Genomic DNA, 17868 nt, shown 5'->3' on the forward strand with positions numbered 1-17868 from the left:
GGAGATTCATAAACCGAACACACCTGCAAAGTTTCGTTCGAATCGACGATGGTCATATTTTGCGGTCGGCCGGTTTCTCATGGAATCCCTGTTTTTTCCACACCGTATGTCAGATCTTCATAAAAATAAATCAGCGTATGTAGAAACAGTACTGCTGATTGATCTGACATACGGTGTGGAAAAAAACTGCTTTTTTCGTTTGCGAATTTTACCCTTTCTCTGTCCAACTTTAACTCTCATAAGCGTCGGTGCAGCAATCTATAAATTTGTCGATCACAAAGTCGGGCAATTTAGCCGGCACTGAATTTTAAACCTAATAAAAATACAATTTTCCCCGGCGGTGAATTGTTCCCGGCCGGATTTTTGTGTAGAGAGTTAACATCCCGTGATGATTCCCACGGTTAGGTTTACACTTTGTGAAAACTGTCATTTTTGTGTAGACTCATTTCCCTACTCAGACTCTATTTAAAATACACAGGGACCCCAATCCCGTGGTTGTAATTTTATTGATACGTTTTACAAACTGTAAACTAGCCTTCAGGTATATAAATGTAACCAACAGAATATCGCAACCTAATAAATTACATTTCCTTGGCATGATATTATGCAATCCATGAGACGTTTCTGATCAGCTGATTATTTCTTGTTTACTTATTCTGACGTTACTCCGAGGGGTGCGACGTCCGACAATATCGTTGACTCGATCCAACATCAAACGAATCGGACTAACAAAGTTATTTGTCGGACGAGTTTTTCTGTTCGCAGGAGTAGACTTGTTGACAGAACCCACCGCTGAATTGTCAAACAAACGTCTAATGGATTGCCTAATAAGACAAATACGCAAACAGACTATCGGCACAAATAAACATAAATATAAATTGATAGCAACATACCTGTGAATCCGTGCCGTTGTAACAGTTTTAAGGGGTACCAAATCAAAGGGTACGACCCGATTGGAAGTAAACATTTTGGTTTTCCCTCCAAGATCTCCGGGAAACGACTTCCTTTGCCAGCAGCAAAAACAACAGCTTGAAATTCCGCTACCATGACGAAAACTGAAAACCAAATTAATATATATTTATATATGTAACCTACACGCCACCGAAAAACTACCTAAAATTCAGTACTTTTGACTCAATCTCGTGGTATCGTGCAGGAAGGTAAAATTAGGTAAACCGTGTTGAAGGTAGTTTCCATTTAACTACGGCAAAAAAATAACTCAACCTTGAGTTTAATTTACTTAAATTTAAGTTGAATTTACCTAATTTTGAGTATACCCCAACCAACTTAAAAGTACCTTACTGTTACTGCACGGAAGACCTCGACTGAGTCGAATCTCTCGTTTTGTTTTTGACAACACTAATAAGTGCGAAAGCGACGCAAAGTTTAAAAGTACCTAAATTTAAGTTAAAAGAACTTATTCTGTAGGTTATTTTATGGTTGCGTGCTATAAGAAGAGACGACAACAGGCTTCTTGCTCTTCTTAATCTTATCTACCAGGCCCTGTCGTATACGTAATTGACCTTTCTATTCCCGTTGAAAAAGAAAAGGCGCTGAATTATTTCGTGATGAAAACAAAATATTTTGCCGTGCAAAAATCGATTGAGGTTAGATATTTCCTGATGAAAACAAACCAATTTCCTTTGACTTGAGTTTGCATCTGTGGTTGTAAATGAGCTGTCAGAAATCTTAATTATAGGTTTGTTCCAGTACCAGGAGAAACTGGAAGTACTCCGGAGCAAACAGGGAGAAAATCGTTCCTGTACTATCTTCTTCTCTTTTTTCTTCTTGTGGTGGCAAACCGGAGTGAAAAGGAGCAAGAATTTTTTGCTCCGGAGCAACAGGGAGTAACTTCTATGTACTGGAACAAACCTTATAATTCCCAAGACAACAAGCATCCATCGTTGCCAGATTCCATTTGCATGTTTTTCACAATTGCTGAAAATAATTGTACCTCAAATATCGACCCTCTGTCAAGAATTCACAATACTAGCTGCATTTAAAAATTGAATTTTATGTTTATTCGTGTCTATCGTCATTCAGGGTATTTTTTGAATTGGCATGAAATATTCATGTGTATGAAAAGTAGTCAAAATTAGAAAAACTCTAGAAAGAGAACTGCGGAGACTCCATTTTGGGTCGATTGGATTCGCGTTTAGCTGTCAAAAAAACGAATCCAATCGAACATTGCCTATCCTTATAACATTGGACGTGTTGCCATACAATGCCGGGGCATACGTTGCCAAAAATGCTGTTTTTTTCTCCGCAGTTCTCTTACTATGAGTTTTTCTAGTCAAAATAAATTCAGCAGCACCGTTTTTCATCCCGTTTGAAAATATTATGAACGCTCTTGACTGGCAAAACGACCAATCAGAAGCTGGTTCAATATTGAGGTTAGGACTGGATCAAATTGGCTACGCGATTGTCTTCTCTTCTCTTATAGCGTTTTCGTTTTTACCTGGTGCTACACCGGTGTAGTGCAAAAAAAGAGACAGACTGATTACACCCAAGTTTGAATGAGTGTAGCACCGACTACACCGGTGTCAGAGATGCCAGGTACTTTTTTCAAATGTCTGCAATAATAATTTTAAAAGTCTGGGAAGAACAAAAAATGTCAGGAAAGCTAGTGTAACCAAAAGCCTTTATATTCAAAAATCTGCAAATATCTGCAACAAAACTAAAAAATCTGCAAATATCTGCAACCAAACTAGCAAATCTGCAAATATCTGCGTTATCGAAAAAATCTGCAGCTTAAAAGTCTGCGAATTTGCAGACTTGTCTGCAAATCTGGCATCTCTGACCGGTGTAGTGCACTGTCAAAAACGAAAACGACATTAGGTTGCGTCGAAGACTCCATATCAAGAAGACTGGCAACTCTGTCCATAATCCGGAGACAGTAACAGCAACGCCACTTGCGGGTAAAGGTGGTACTTTCCATAGTGATGCACACACACATATACATTTTTACATAAAGCTTCCTCCCTTCTTCCAATAGAGGCGCTGTAACCTCTGTCGCTTCTCGTTTGTATGGGGGAAGGAAAGAGATATCAGTCTTCTTGATATGGAGTCTTCGGTTGCGTGTAGGATACACACTTAAAATCCATTACCTACCAGTAGCTAATTTTAATTTGCTGTCCTTATTTCACTGCCGGAAAACAAGGGAGAGGGAATGATTTTTTTACTTAAAATCTAGGATAGGATCCACCAGCTCTGTCCCCTGTTTTTGAGCCAATTCTGAACCAGATCGTGATTGGATGAAAGTGACATAGGCAAACCTTCGACTTGGAAACTAAAAGTACTAAAGGGCTGCTTGGAAGTGTTGTCATATTGTGATATCAAACATAAAACGACGATTGTTAACTGTGTTGATTTTTTTGTTTTCTCGAGATACCGCTTTATGAAGTGCAGGCATTATTTGGCAGACGAAATCAAACATATTATCCCACGTATATGGCACCCCTATCCCATTTGTATTAAACTGACATAAGTCAACATCTCAGCGTTCACACAAATTATGGGTCCCACTGACAGTTCAAATTGTTCTGCTTGTTTTGTTCGAAGCTCGATTTTCACTAGTCAGGTATTGTGCGGTATGACTCAATTTTGAGACATTTGTTAAAAGTCTCAAAATATTAAATAGCTGATTGAAGTAATGTGTTGTTTTGGACATGTCGGTGAATAACATAAACTTTACACCATGGTGCACCAACAAATTAAATGAACTCGACTATTATAAAATGGTGTTGAATGAAAGTGATTCTGTTTATTGTGGATCGACCCTAACGCGACGTTTTAGATGTTGGCGTAGAAATCATGGCGGCGTAGCAGATAGCTGTATTATCCAGAACTGAAGTTCCCAAGAGATCCGGTAGCGCGGTTATCGTGGATTCTGTTCTGTGTGCGGAATAATGCAAAAATGCCGCTTTTCGAAATCAACAGGCTGTGTAGCGTAAGTATGACAATATTTTGAGCTTCATGTAAACATTGTCTTTGTTCCAGTACCGAATAAATTGGAAGTACTGAGCAAACAGGGAGAAAGTTATCCCGGAAGTCGCTTCTTGTTCTTCCTTTGGTATTATCGATACAGTTCAATTTTACAGTTTTCAACTGAATCGATCATCGATGTAAATAGGAGCGTGTATTTTCTACTGCTGTTTTCTTCGAAACGATCACATGTAGTACTGGAACAAACCTATACATTGCTCCAAAACAAAAATTAAACCTTGCAGAAAAGTTGTTGTAGAATATTTAAAATAAATCCGAACAGAGAAGATTATTCTTGCGACAGAGGTTGCTTGACTCAGAAAGCAACTTACAAAAATGAAGAGGCATGAAGATATTTTTCGTAATGTCCAACAATGAATATATATTATTTTGTTTTTCTGTATTCCGATGGAAAAAAAGTTATGATCGTTTAAATGCGGATATAAAGACTAAATCTTTGATTTTTCCAGAAGCATGAAATTGGTACATAATATAGAATATTTTAATCAGAACAAATATACGACCGAAACAAAACAAATATTTTGGCAACATTGGTCGAGTGGGGTATGTCGTTTTCAACAGGGATTAGTAAAATATAAGAAGCCAGCTGGCGGATCCTATCTTAGCTTAAAATTAATGGGATGAAGTTTAGTCGGCTTTGGGGAATATCTCATTATTTTTGGGTAAATTTAGACTCTCTCTTTCGTTTTTCGTTGGAGGAAGTAGGATGCACAGATTCAAAAAATTACCTACTGCTAGGTAATGCCTAAGACAAGACGTGACAATCTGCTTCTTATTTTTCCTTCGACATTCTTCTTTTCGTACATTTTCACCCTGCCGAAATCTTCCGAACAGTGTTGCTATTTTTATTAATGCAAATGGAGTCTTGTAAATTTATTTTATGCCGACAATATTGCGAATCTTTTCTTAAATCCACGTTGCGACTTTTCAGTTACGCGCCCATCTAGTTTGCATCAGTGCGAGTGAGAAAACGTTTTCACGTTTGTTTTTGTTTCGATCGCACTCGTGTCTATCCCATATAGCAAGAACTCGACGAAATGCCAGATTATCTCGAGATAGACAATATTTTGTATCTTGAATCCACTATATTGATGAAGGGCACTGTTTTTCCATATCATGGGTGTTTAATAAGGTTTGATTAAGCCATTTTCCGAATAATTTTAGATTATAGTGTGGTCTTTGTCTTATTTTTGCTAAAGTTAATCAACCACGTATACGGTAAATGCATGACAAATACTTGCGTCACTTTGCCACACAATTTCAGCTCAATTTAGTCTGTTTTACCACAGATAACAGACGTTTAGGTTAGAACTAAATTTATTAAAAAACCTGTGTAAACTTTCAAACTGATAAACGTTGGAAATCCGTGTTTCACTATTGCCATCTGCGCTGTTTACTACACCTATTTGACGGCACTCTAACTGCATTGCATCGATCACTGTGTCATCTACAAACGTTTGCCAAACGTATTTCAGTCGTCTGATTTTTTCGGAATTTCAGTAGCGGGTATTGACACACGATTCGAATCGAGCTTAAACGTCTGTTATCTGTGGTTTTACTGTTTTACGATAATAATTTTATTTGTCAAAAGTAATGACACTCTTTTCCTATAAATATAGCAACACTGCCAAACATCATTTCGATATCCCTGCAGTAACATTGCGTACGGTGCAAAAAGTCAGAATCAACCAATCAGGAGCTGGACCATTCTGACGTAAAATTGGAACAAAAACAGCCCCCCTTATTGTCACGTCTTGTCTTAGGGTAATGCAAGTTTTCTGTGTAGGATCCGACAGCTGGCTTCTTTTTCTACACCTCTTCTTATATTTTGCTAATCCCTGTTGAAAATGACACACCCCGCCTGACCAATGTTCCCAAAATATTAGTTTTGTTTCGATTGTGTACAAAACATAAATTGTTCAGATTAATATATTCTATATAAACCAATTTCACGTTTCTGGAAAAATCAAAGTTGACAAGTCGGGCCGCATATGGTACGCTTATGTAAATTAGACGCACGAAATCTCGAAAAACAAAAAAAGAACAGTACACAATCGTCGTTTTGTTTTATACTAGGGTGTCTTATATCACAATATCCGACAACACTTCCAAGCAGCCCTTTTGTATCTTGTTTTTAAACCGAACGTCTGCTAGTGTCACTTTCCACCAATCACGAACTGGTTCAGGATTGGTTCAAAAACAGGGGACAGAGCTGGCGGATCCTATCCTAGTATGTAAACAAATAAGGTATCATAAACTAAAGATTTTTTTTCCTTTGTATTGTCATTTCCATGACAGGCTTAAACCTAGGCTAAAACTAAAGATTTACAAATAGAATAATTTCAACTTACAGACACTTTATACACAAGCTACTGAAGAAAGTGTCAAAAATGCACACGAACAGACTTGGGTGAACTTGGGTGAAACTAACCGCCAAAAAATCCATCTGCCAAAATATTTTAGAGGTACTAGTAGCGACATCTAGTGGCAAATAGCTAAACTAAAACAGCGCCACCTGTATTTCAGATATGTAAGCATGTGAATTAAACCACCAAAATTTAACAACCATTTTTTTAAAATTTAAAGATGAATAAATTTTGATAAAACTAATCAAGCAATGGCGATTTTTTTTATTAAATCCAACGAGAAACTAGTTTAAATATCACAAAATTACAACTTTATTGTTTATTACTGTGGGTGTCAGAGAGAGAGCCTACAAAATATATAAAACTATAGATATGTAAACAGAACAGTAGAAATGAAAATACATTTATTGAGATGTCTAGAATAGATCTCTGCAAAGAACATAACGCTGTCGGGCCGTAAGAGCATAGCATACGCCCCTAGGGATCTGAAAAATATGATGCAGTTGGGTCCCATAAGGTAAATAGAAATGAAATCACAAGTATTTAGATATTAAGCATAGGTTCCTAGGGATCTGAAAAGTATGGTGTAGTCGGGCCCAAAGAGCTCTTTGATACCCTTGGGTGGCATAAGGTAAAATGCTTTTCCCTTTACATGTAGAAATCGTTCATAAAAAGTGACCATAGAATTTGTCGGAGCAGGAGAAATGAAATCACAAGTGTTTAGATATTTAGCATAGGTTCCTAGGGATCTGAAAAGTATGGTGTAGTCGGGCCCAAAGAGCTCTTTGATACCCTTGGGTGGCATAAGGTAAAATGCTTTTCCCTTTGCATGTAGAAATCGTTCATAAGAAGTGACTATGGAATTTGTTGGCGCAGTAGAAATGGAATCACAAGTATTAAGATATTTAGTATGGACCCCTAGGGATCCGATTAACAGTAACCTGGCCGCGATTGGTTAGATAAAAAAATACAGGGAGCAGCCTTTTTTACCGTCTGTGATTATTGAATCAGGAAAAAAATCTGTGATAAATTTCCGAGAAATCTGTGAAAAATCACAATGTTTCCAAAAATATGTGAAATTTTAAGTAAAATGTCAAAAATCTGCCATCTGTGAAAAAAAATATGTAATAAGAAAATTGTGAAAAAAATTAGTGACATTACATAAAAATCTGTGAATATGGTAACCCTACCCATTCGCCTCAAACATTGCACCCAAGCGCATAAGGCAAAATGAGTCAACGCTGATAATGATGGGTAGAGCGAAAGAGACAACTAGTACCACGACACTACGTTAACCTTGTCTGCAAATGGAGCTCGAATGTACCAGCTATTTTGTGTACGAACGGACTTCTAACTCAGCTACACTGGCTGTGAAAACACACAGCGCAGTGATCTGCTCCGCCTGCCGTTCAACAGACAACTGAGCTTGTCCGGCCAAATCCGTTCTTTAAATAGTCGATGATGACGTCATTTATAGAAGCGTAGCGCGCTAGGTACACGAATCTGTCGTGTCGGACTTGGGAAGCGCTATCTTCTGTGTAAATGCGCGGTATTTTTTTGACTAGGTTTTACATTATTTATGTTCTTAATGCTGTGATAAAAAAAAATCTTTGGGTTTATTTATTGGAATCTATTGTTAGAAATATTTCCGAGCGATATGCGCAAAAAATATGAAAATTTATCGTGAGATGACTGAATTATATGCGTTGAAAATTGGACCAAAATTTCGTTACATATCATTTACCATTTTTTTGCTCGTCACTGCGACAGTCTGAGATACGGAAGTTGAGTATTTGCGGTTGTCCTCAGGGCGGCGTTCTGTCACCTTTGTTATGGAACTTGGTAGCTGACGGCTTGTTGAAGAAACTCAATGAGCTGGGATTTCCAACCTACGGGTTTGCTGACGATTACCAAATACTAATTACTGGATTTTGCATCGGAACAATCTTTGTCTTACTGCAACAGGCAATAAGAGCTGTCGAACAGTGGTGTCGACAAGTTAAATTATCAGTTAACCCAAGCAAAACTTCAATGGTTCTTTTCACGAAGAAGCGAATAACAACCGGGGTTCGTCCCTTGCAGTTCTTTGATTCTGAGCTACTGTGTGCAGATCAAGTCAAATACGTTGGAGTCATATTGGATTCCAAACTGAAAGCGTGCATGGCCTTTTGGCAGTGCAGACGAACTTTTGGAAATACCTGGGGTCTCAAACCTAAATATATCTATTGGATTTACACGACAATTGTACGTCCAATACTGTCATACAGATACCTTGTTGTGGTGGCAGAGGGGAGAGGTGGTGGCAGTCCAGTCAAAGTTAAACCATCTGCAAAGAATGGCGCTCATGGCGTTGACTGGTGCTTTCACCACGACTCCGACTGCTGCTCTTGAGGCACTTCTAAATATCAAACCATTACACATACACCTCAAACAAGAAGCACTATCACGTGCATACAGACTGCAGGTTACTGGGCTTTGGAACAGTAATCATGTTGATCTTGCTACCAGTCATACACGATTGTGGTTACATGAGGTGAAGATATTTTTGCTCCCAGCGATATTACACTCACTTGTAGTTTTCCTTACAGGACATTCCATATGAAGATTCCCTCTCGAGAGGAGTGGTTGTCTGGCTATATAGAAAGACAACCACAAACGCAAGTGGTCTGTTACATTGACGGTTCTCTGATGGAGGGACGTACTGGTGCTGGTGTCTACTGTCGTGAAATGAGATTGGAACAATCTCACTCACTAGGTAGATACTGTACTGTATTCCAAGCAGAAATCTTTGTGATTATGTGCGGGGTGCAATCGGCCCTTCAACTGAGTTTGTCCGGCAGAGTTATAAACTTCTGCTCCGATAGTCAGGCTGCAATCAAGGCCCTTAGCTCAGACAAATCCCGGTCCAAGCTAGTGATCGCGTGCCGAATCCAAAGCGAAGAACTAAGCATTGTCAACACTATCTACTTTGTCTGGGTGCCCGGAGATTGCGGTATTACTGGAAATGAATGGGCTGACGAATTGCCCAGGGCATGTTCAGCGATTGACTTCGTTGGTCCTGAGCCCGCGCTGCCAATTTCGACAAGTTGGATAAGGGAAAAAATACGGTCCTGAGCTACAAACGTGTCGCCAAACAAAGGCGTTTCTAGAACAACCATGCCCAGTGGTTTCGAAAAATCTCCTACATTTTTCGAAGCTCCACTGCGATATGCTGACCAGGGCTTTAACCGGCCACTGCAAACTCAATTATCACATGGCAACTATGCAGCGCTCTGAGTCTTTTTCATGTGATCTTTGTGAATCCGACTACGGAACCTCATATCATCTGATATGCAACTGTCCAGCGGTAGCGCAATTGCGATTTCGAGTCTTCAGCCGTCCTTATATAGACGAAACCATGTTTGGACGACTGAAACTCAGAGACATACTAAAGTTTCTTATCCAATGTGGTAAAGAGCTTTAGGATTATTCGCAGGCAGGTTGAACTACTTGTTTATTTTTGTTTTGTGCTGTTATTTTTCCCACCCTTCCAATTCTACTTCCCCACACCTCCTTGTCCTTTCCTTCCGCTCAATGAAAACACACGGCAAGGCACAAATCCCTGACTACGTACGGGGAACGTGCCATTTAAGCCAATATATTCTGATTCCTACATACCACTTATGTAGAATTTGCAAAGTGCACCCCCATATCGAAAACAAAGACGTAGTCCTACGTCAAAATTTCAAGATAGCCAACATATAGGAAGACACTTTGTTCTGCCAAACTATGTGATTCGACACCGCAAGCAACTTTGTGGAAAATTCCAAGAACGTAGGAGATTTTTTTTAATGTTTAGATACATAACGTTAAAGTTTATTGTTTTTGCATTGTAGAATATATTGTAAATTATTGTGAAATTATTGTACTGCCACAGTGAAAATTATGGTTTTGTTATTGTACATTTCTATTCGGGCATTCACATAGCATGTTCTATAAATCGAAAGCTATTAAAGTTATGTATATAGTGTGTTCAGAAATTTCTCTTGTAATAATATTTCCTACAACTTTGAAGAAGACACAAAGTTTCTATCTTAATCAGTTCAGCAAATAAATTTCGTATATCACTTATATGTGAATTAATCGCTGAACAATATATTCCTGTAGATTCGCAATCATAAAGGCAAAAACTTCTCCGAACAAACTATACTACTAAAGTTAACGGTTTAGGACTAGAGGCAGATAATTTGCGATGCATTTATAAAAATCAGCGAAATTTAATGCATTTCTTTCCATCAAAATAGAAATTCATAATGTATTTTGCGTTGCATGTAATGTATTTTGCGTTGCGTGTAATGTATTTTGCGATGTGTCTAAGACATCAAAACCCTACAAAAACTTTCCGTTTTTTTTATTTATTTATTAACAGATTAAGGCCGAAGTGGCCTGTGCCGTATACAAAAGATTCCTCCATTCCACTCGGTCCATAGCCGCGCATCGCCAGCCACGCAGTCTGCGAAGGGTCCGCAAATCGTCTTCCACCTGGTCGATCCATCGTGCTCGCTGCGCGCCACGTCTTCTTGTACCGGTCGGATTGCAATTGAGAACCGTTTTCACCGGGCTATTGTCCGACATTCTGGCTACGTGCCCGGCCCACCGTAGTCGTCCGATTTTCGCGGTATGACAGATGGGCGGCTCCCCCAACAGCTGATGCAACTCATGGTTCATTCGCCGTCACCATGTGCCGTCTTCCATCTGCACTCCACCGTAGATGGTACGCAGCACTTTCCGTTCGAAGACACCAAGTGCGCGTTGGTCCTCCACGAGCATGGTCCAGGTCTCGTGCCCGTAGAGAACTACCGGTCTAATCAGCGTCTTGTAGATGGTCAACTTCGTGCGACGGCGAATTCTGTTCGACCGAAGTGTCTTGCGGAGGCCAAAGTAAGCACGATTTCCTGCCACGATGCGTCTACGAATCTCTCTGCTGGTATCATTGTCGGCAGTCACCAGTGAGCCCAAGTACACGAACTCTTCAACCACCTCGATTTCGTCGCCACCGATGCAAACTCGAAGCGGGCGGTTCTCATTCTCTTCTCGTGAACCTCTTCCTATCATGTACTTTGTCTTCGACGTGTTGATGGCAAGTCCGACGCGCTTGGCTTCTCTTTTCAGTCTGATGTAGGCTTCCTCCATCTTCTCAAAGTTTCGTGCAATAATATCAACGTCATCGGCGAAGCCAAGTAGCTGAACGGACTTTGTGAAAATCGTACCACTCGTGTCGATCCCTGCTCTTCTTATTACACCTTCCAGCGCGATGTTGAATAACAGACACGAGAGACCATCACCTTTCCGTAACCCTCTGCGTGATTCGAAGGGACTCGAGAGCGTCCCTGAGACACGTACTACGCACATCACCCGATCCATCGTCGCCTTCACTAATCGCGTCAGTTTGTCCGGGAATCCGTACATTCAGCAAAACGTCGAACAAATTGGATCAGCGTTTGTTAAACAAACTTTTCTGTGAGGGAGTGCAAAGTTTATGCAAAAATGGAAATTAAATACATTTTGTTAAATTTGATGCAAATTTGTTTTACATTCTTAGAGTGATCTGCCCCTAGGTTAAGGCACTATTAATTTTGAACTCGAAAACAACGTTTTAAAACACTGTGCAATGCAAGTGCATAGGAGGCATGGGCCTAGAAGCGGCTGTGCCCACCATACGTTGACTACCCGTATAAATAAATACCATTCCCGAAATCTTCGGAACCATTTCCAAACTATTCATATAATACTCACCATATTGGGAATACTACTGATATATTCCACCATTATAATTGAACTGTTTTACTACCATACCCATTATAGTTACCATTTGCTATACCTTCCGTGTATCCTATATTGGAGATTTGTATACTACATTGTACTTTTGTGCCAGAGGTTAATATTGCTCTGCTGGTATTTGTTATCCGCATATCTGTTCACGCTGCTCTAAAAACATGTAGCTTAACATGATCAAAAATCCTCATCTTACAATATTACGGCGATAGCTCAATTGGATAAAGCGACAGTCCACTTAGCCTCAACGAAGTTCTCATCAGAAGATAGCGTGTAACAAAATAAAATTTCATCAATCGATAGAATTGAAATGTGGAGTGGGAAGACGTTTTTTTCTCCACCAATATTTTAGGCATCGCTAGATCTAAAATATGCATGTCACCATAATCTGTATAGTTCTTGAATGGTATGTTGTCAAAATGTATATGGAAAAAAGCATATTTTGGTATGGTGACTGTTCTTAACAACCCGTTGTTTGTATGGTTGAGTATGGAAAAACGACACTGGTTATGTTCGATATTATACCAGGCAATGGTTAATCTATTGTTGAACGTACTATTTTGAAAATGGTTTTTCGACGTTTGATGCAATGGTTGGAATATGGTACAGATTTATGCGGGTACTGTCTCAATAGAAAGGTATTGAAATTGCCCTGAAACCCATTTTTTCACATTTTTTGACACGGATGGCAGATTTTTGGCATTTTGATGAAAATTTCACAGATTTTTGGAAATTTTGTAATTTTTCACACTTTTATCGAAAATTTATCACAGTTTTTTTTCCTGATTCAGTTATTCAGATGGTAAAAAGATATTGTTGACCGAAACACAGATTTCAATGTGGCATCCCTGTTTGTTAGCGGTTGCATGCGTAACCGGCATGATAGCAATCTGTGCTTTCGTTGAGCAATGACGAAAACTTTCTTAGCAACAAATTTACGCGGATCGATGGAAAGCACAACGAAAGTTTATTATTTACGTTCGATCAATTCACTGATTCATTTTCACTTCACGTGATTCATTTCCACTCAGCCTATTCTATTTTGATTTTGCTAATAGGTACATACTACAAAGCCTTTTTATGAATGAATACACTGCCACTCGAAGAACCGTTGCAAAAGCGCATCTTATTCCATATATAAAATTGTTTTCGATTCTTGTACAGTCGTGATTCGTTGGTTGGGCCACAGCCTATGTCCAACTAACGAATTTAATTCGCTAGTTGGACCGACTGATGTAACGGACTTACTTTCTAGCATCACAAATTATTCCCACAAAACCAATCCCTACATGCACCAATGTGAATCCTTCTCAGGTCACAGGTCATAAAAACCAAATTTAACATATCCTTTAGTCAGGCCACTTGAAACGAGGCCACACTCATATTTTCCCACAGATCGTAAATTACTTGAACGATCGTTTTCAAATCCAACTTGCATAACCAGATGGGCGCATTCCAGTTAAACCATTCTGGGTCGCACCACTTGTTATAGCAACATTCTCACTAGGTCATTATTATGCTAAATAAACAGCCTTGCGTAACTAAACAAGCACCGATAGCAACCGACCCAAGTAACCAATAAGCATTATAACGTAGCCTAATATCTGCTTTAGATCCACATATAAAGCTGTCCTAAAAAGCAGTGAAGCCCTAAATACTTATTTAATGCCGATATTATGCCAGAAAAGGCGAAATATAGTGCTATTACTGTGCAGAGATTGACAGCTCGTTTCTGCAGTACTAATGCTATTATATAGCAAAAGCGTACAAATGTCAAATTTGAAAGCCTTATATTAGCACTACTAATGCTATTAAAAAGCTTCAGTTGGTTGTCATTGTCCGCCATGGTTTTAAAACCATTAATTGGGTCATTAAGCTATATCGACACAGATCTTTCATTAGGGCCTAAGTCGCAATGTACTCAAATGGAGAAAAATCAGTTTCAATATTCGGCGAAGGTTTTCTAAATGTAGTTTTTATTGTAGGTATAAATTACTTTATGACCGTGTTTTTCCGGAAGCATTTTTCGTTAAACCTTATGACAATATAACAAAGAATTTAATTCCTATGTGCTTTTAGTGGGTAGAAACTAAAAAAATGCTTACGCCCAATTTGCATCCCAGTCGTGATTTCGCCCTTCAGCAACCACCATTTGCGGAAGGGCTAAACCGTGTATATAATTTTCAGAAGGGCGCGGTAAATGGGCTAAACTGACTCTGTCTTGCTGGGTAGGGCTGGGTAAATGGGCGAGCTTGACAGTATACTTTTTAATAGGGCTCAGCAAATGGGCGCATAGAAACCCAATGTAAAAGAAAGGGCGCGTGAATCTTTTCTTCAAATTTCATGAAAATATCGAAATATTTGAATATTTATGTGCAACAACTATCGAGTAGACATGATCATAGTAGATATTGCTTATCATTTATATAACAGAATCGCCGTTTATTCTTTTATTTGTGAATAATAACCGTACGCCCGCTTCTGTCTAAAAATGTAAGTTTGGCCTTTATATTCCATATGAGAAGAAGGGCCTAAGTCGAAATCTCGAAGAAAATGCATGTTTCGCCGTTTTGTTTTCTTTAATTATACATCGAACTAAAAACCATTTTAACTAATTTTCACCTCAATCTTGTAGTATTTTTGTTGCATAATGTCGTAATAGCGAAAACGCAGTTTGTTTACATTTGCGATTTAAGCCCTAATGAAAAATCTATGTCGATATACAGTTTTCCATTTCATTCGATAAATTTTGGGTCCAATATGCATAATACAACATTATTTAAAAAAAAATCGTTATAATACGTAAAAACGATTGTTTCTGTTTTTTTTTAAATCAATCTTATATAAACTTGACAACCATACACAGGAAAACTGCTGTTGTTTACATCTGGCCTATCAAGACAACACCCAAAATGGAAAAAAACTATATTAATTGTATGGTGTTTATGTCAAATAAAAATAACCCTGCGGGAAACCCGGGAAAACATGTGTTCATTTTTTCTGACAGGGCATCATTTGTCGTGAAATTCGAAATGTCAAATCCTTCTGATAATGTCAAATCCAGACTGTCAACATATTTCTTTATTTTAAATTTAAATTTTATTTTCACGTTTCCTGATTCGGAAAAATACATTGTTGCAATCACGAAAATCTGCTTTATCGATGTATGTAATAAAAAAGAGTTTTTTTTCTCATTTAATGACCCAATTATGTTTCCTTTCGGTATGATGAGCAAAAAGGAAAAATTTTAAAATAAAATATTCTGTTTAAAACCGTAATTGAGTCTGTTCTAACGCATTGTAATGAATATCCTTAATGGGTTTTCGTTCTCACATGATATGAATGTTTACGAAAATTACCTTTAGTACGTCTCGAACTGAGGTACCTTGCCTCGTCCTTCACGGTAAGTGCGCTGCGTTTGCTTCCTGGACTATATTGCATATGTTCGATTGAAATGAAATATGCCGAATATAATCTTCAAGAAGAGTTGCATAACAAATAAACCCACAGCATTACAATAGCATTATATCAGCTTTTTATATGCTCTATTATGGCATTAAATGCACTTGTAAAGCTTACATGCTTTAAAGATCCTTGAAGCATGTACGCGTTATATCAGCTTTATATACGCATATAGAGCAAGCTATAATGCTATATGTCGGCTGTGCAGTTATGCATTATTGATGCTAATAAAGAGCTTTATTGCGTTGTTAATGCTGTAATGGAGTTTCAATGCAACATTAGTGCAAATGTATAGCCAATATAGTGCAATGGCTTAATGCTTATGGTTACTTGGGCGATGCACCCATACTTATGCATTGATTTGTTTTCCCTTTTTTACGCTACCCGTACATAGTTATGTACTTTGAAATTGTAACTGACTCCTCCCATTTTAATGTACATAGAATAGTTTAAGCCAGGTTAGCTAGGTTAGCTCGTAAGATTTTAAAATGGAATAAAACACATTATGTTAAACAGTCAACAAGTGTACAGGCTAAAAGTTTAAAAGTAATATCACATATCCAAAATGGCGACCGTGAAAAGTAAAGTGAAGGCAGCAGTGATAGTGAATTTTCGTCGCTCACGATTTGTTGGATTACTAACTTGCAAAAAGTTCTTCATAGCACGTACTAAACGGACAGCTCGTAAATCTACTGGAGGTAAGGCTCCGCGTAAGTAGCTTGCCACCAAAGCTACCTATAAAAGTGCTCCATCCACTGGTGGTGTCAAAAAAACCCCCCACCGAAGAACTCGAAATATGAAGTGAAAATGGACATCTAACACCCACTAGTAATCGTTAGAACGAACTCAAATTAGTGACAAGTGACAAGAAATCCAGAAGAATTCACACAAATAACAGTTATCTATCCACCCGAATAACACCATGAGGAAGTGAAGCAGCTGTACGGCAACAGTTTGGTACCGATGCCGCCACAGGCCCACGAGTTGTTGCAAATTAAGCAGTTGTACGGCAACAGTTTGGTACCGATGCCGCCACAGGCCCACGAGTTGTTGCAAATTAAGCAGTTGTACAGAAACAGTTTGGTACCGATGCCGCCACACTAGCCACAGGCCCACGAGTTGTTACAAATTAATTCGACACGCAGCAGTATCTCTTTTTACTCGGACGGATTGGGTGCATGACTGACGGAGAGTGACGGTGATACTAGCAACAGCAGCAGAATCCGGAGGTAAGAGTTCGAGAGTTCGAGTAAAATTTCAAATCAAACAGTAAACATAAAATATAAAAATAAAATTGTCAAAAAAAATATATGTATAAAATCATGGTTAGCACCATACAGTTTTTTTCAAGTTTCAACTATTTATTACACAAAACTAAAGTATCCTCCTTGTTACGCAACATGCGAACGCGCCTCCGTTATCAATTTACCCTCAACGAGGTCAGCCGCCCCAGCTGCAAGCGGGTAACTGACAAGTCAGTGGTAAACAAACAAAAAAAAGGATAGCGACGACGAAGAAAGATATCGAGATTAAAAAGTGGTTTGAGATAGTCATTAAAGCGAAATTAAATTGAAACTCTAATAGCTAGAATTACGGTTTAGGATTGTTTTAAGGTTGCTTATATATATATATATATATATATATATATATATATATATATATATATATATATATATATATATATATATATATATATATATATATATATATATATATATATATATATATATATATATATATATATATATATATATATATATATATATATATATATATATATATATATATATATATATATATATATATATATATATATATATATATATATATATATATATATATATATATATATATATATATATATATATATATATATATATATATATATATATATATATATAGTAGTACGGAGTGGATTAACAGCTAAAAGTACGGTGCTGTATTCTTATAATTAATAGTACGGTTGAGTTTATTAAAGGCTAGAGGACTGTTACAGCTAGTTCGTGCTATTGAAGCATCGCAGGTAACCGAGCTCATGATAAGGGTTAGACGACCGTACGAGACCATTTCCCGGAAGTGACGGAAATAAGTGAAAATACTAAACGGACTCTAAATAAATTGAATTATCGTTTTTGCGTTGAGTTTGTTCAAATTTACGGAATTTGATTTACGTATTGTTGCCATTCGGGAACAAATTAAATTTTCCGTTTAACTTTCGGGG

General features: G+C 38.0%; 1 long non-coding RNA gene across 1 annotated transcript; it reads right to left on the reverse strand.

The window, feature by feature from the left end:
* Positions 1–235: 235 nt before the first annotated feature.
* Positions 236–6406, reverse strand: LOC131689715 (uncharacterized). The gene is made up of 4 exons (XR_009305457.1): positions 6357–6406; positions 3112–3145; positions 894–1055; positions 236–824 (listed from the first exon to the last, which is right to left on the reverse strand). It is a non-coding gene; the product is annotated as an uncharacterized LOC131689715 (long non-coding RNA).
* Between the last annotated feature and the right edge of the window lie 11462 nt (positions 6407–17868).

This window comes from Topomyia yanbarensis, chromosome 3 (genome assembly GCF_030247195.1).
Source record: "Topomyia yanbarensis strain Yona2022 chromosome 3, ASM3024719v1, whole genome shotgun sequence".
Classification (NCBI taxonomy): Eukaryota; Metazoa; Arthropoda; class Insecta; order Diptera; family Culicidae; genus Topomyia; species Topomyia yanbarensis.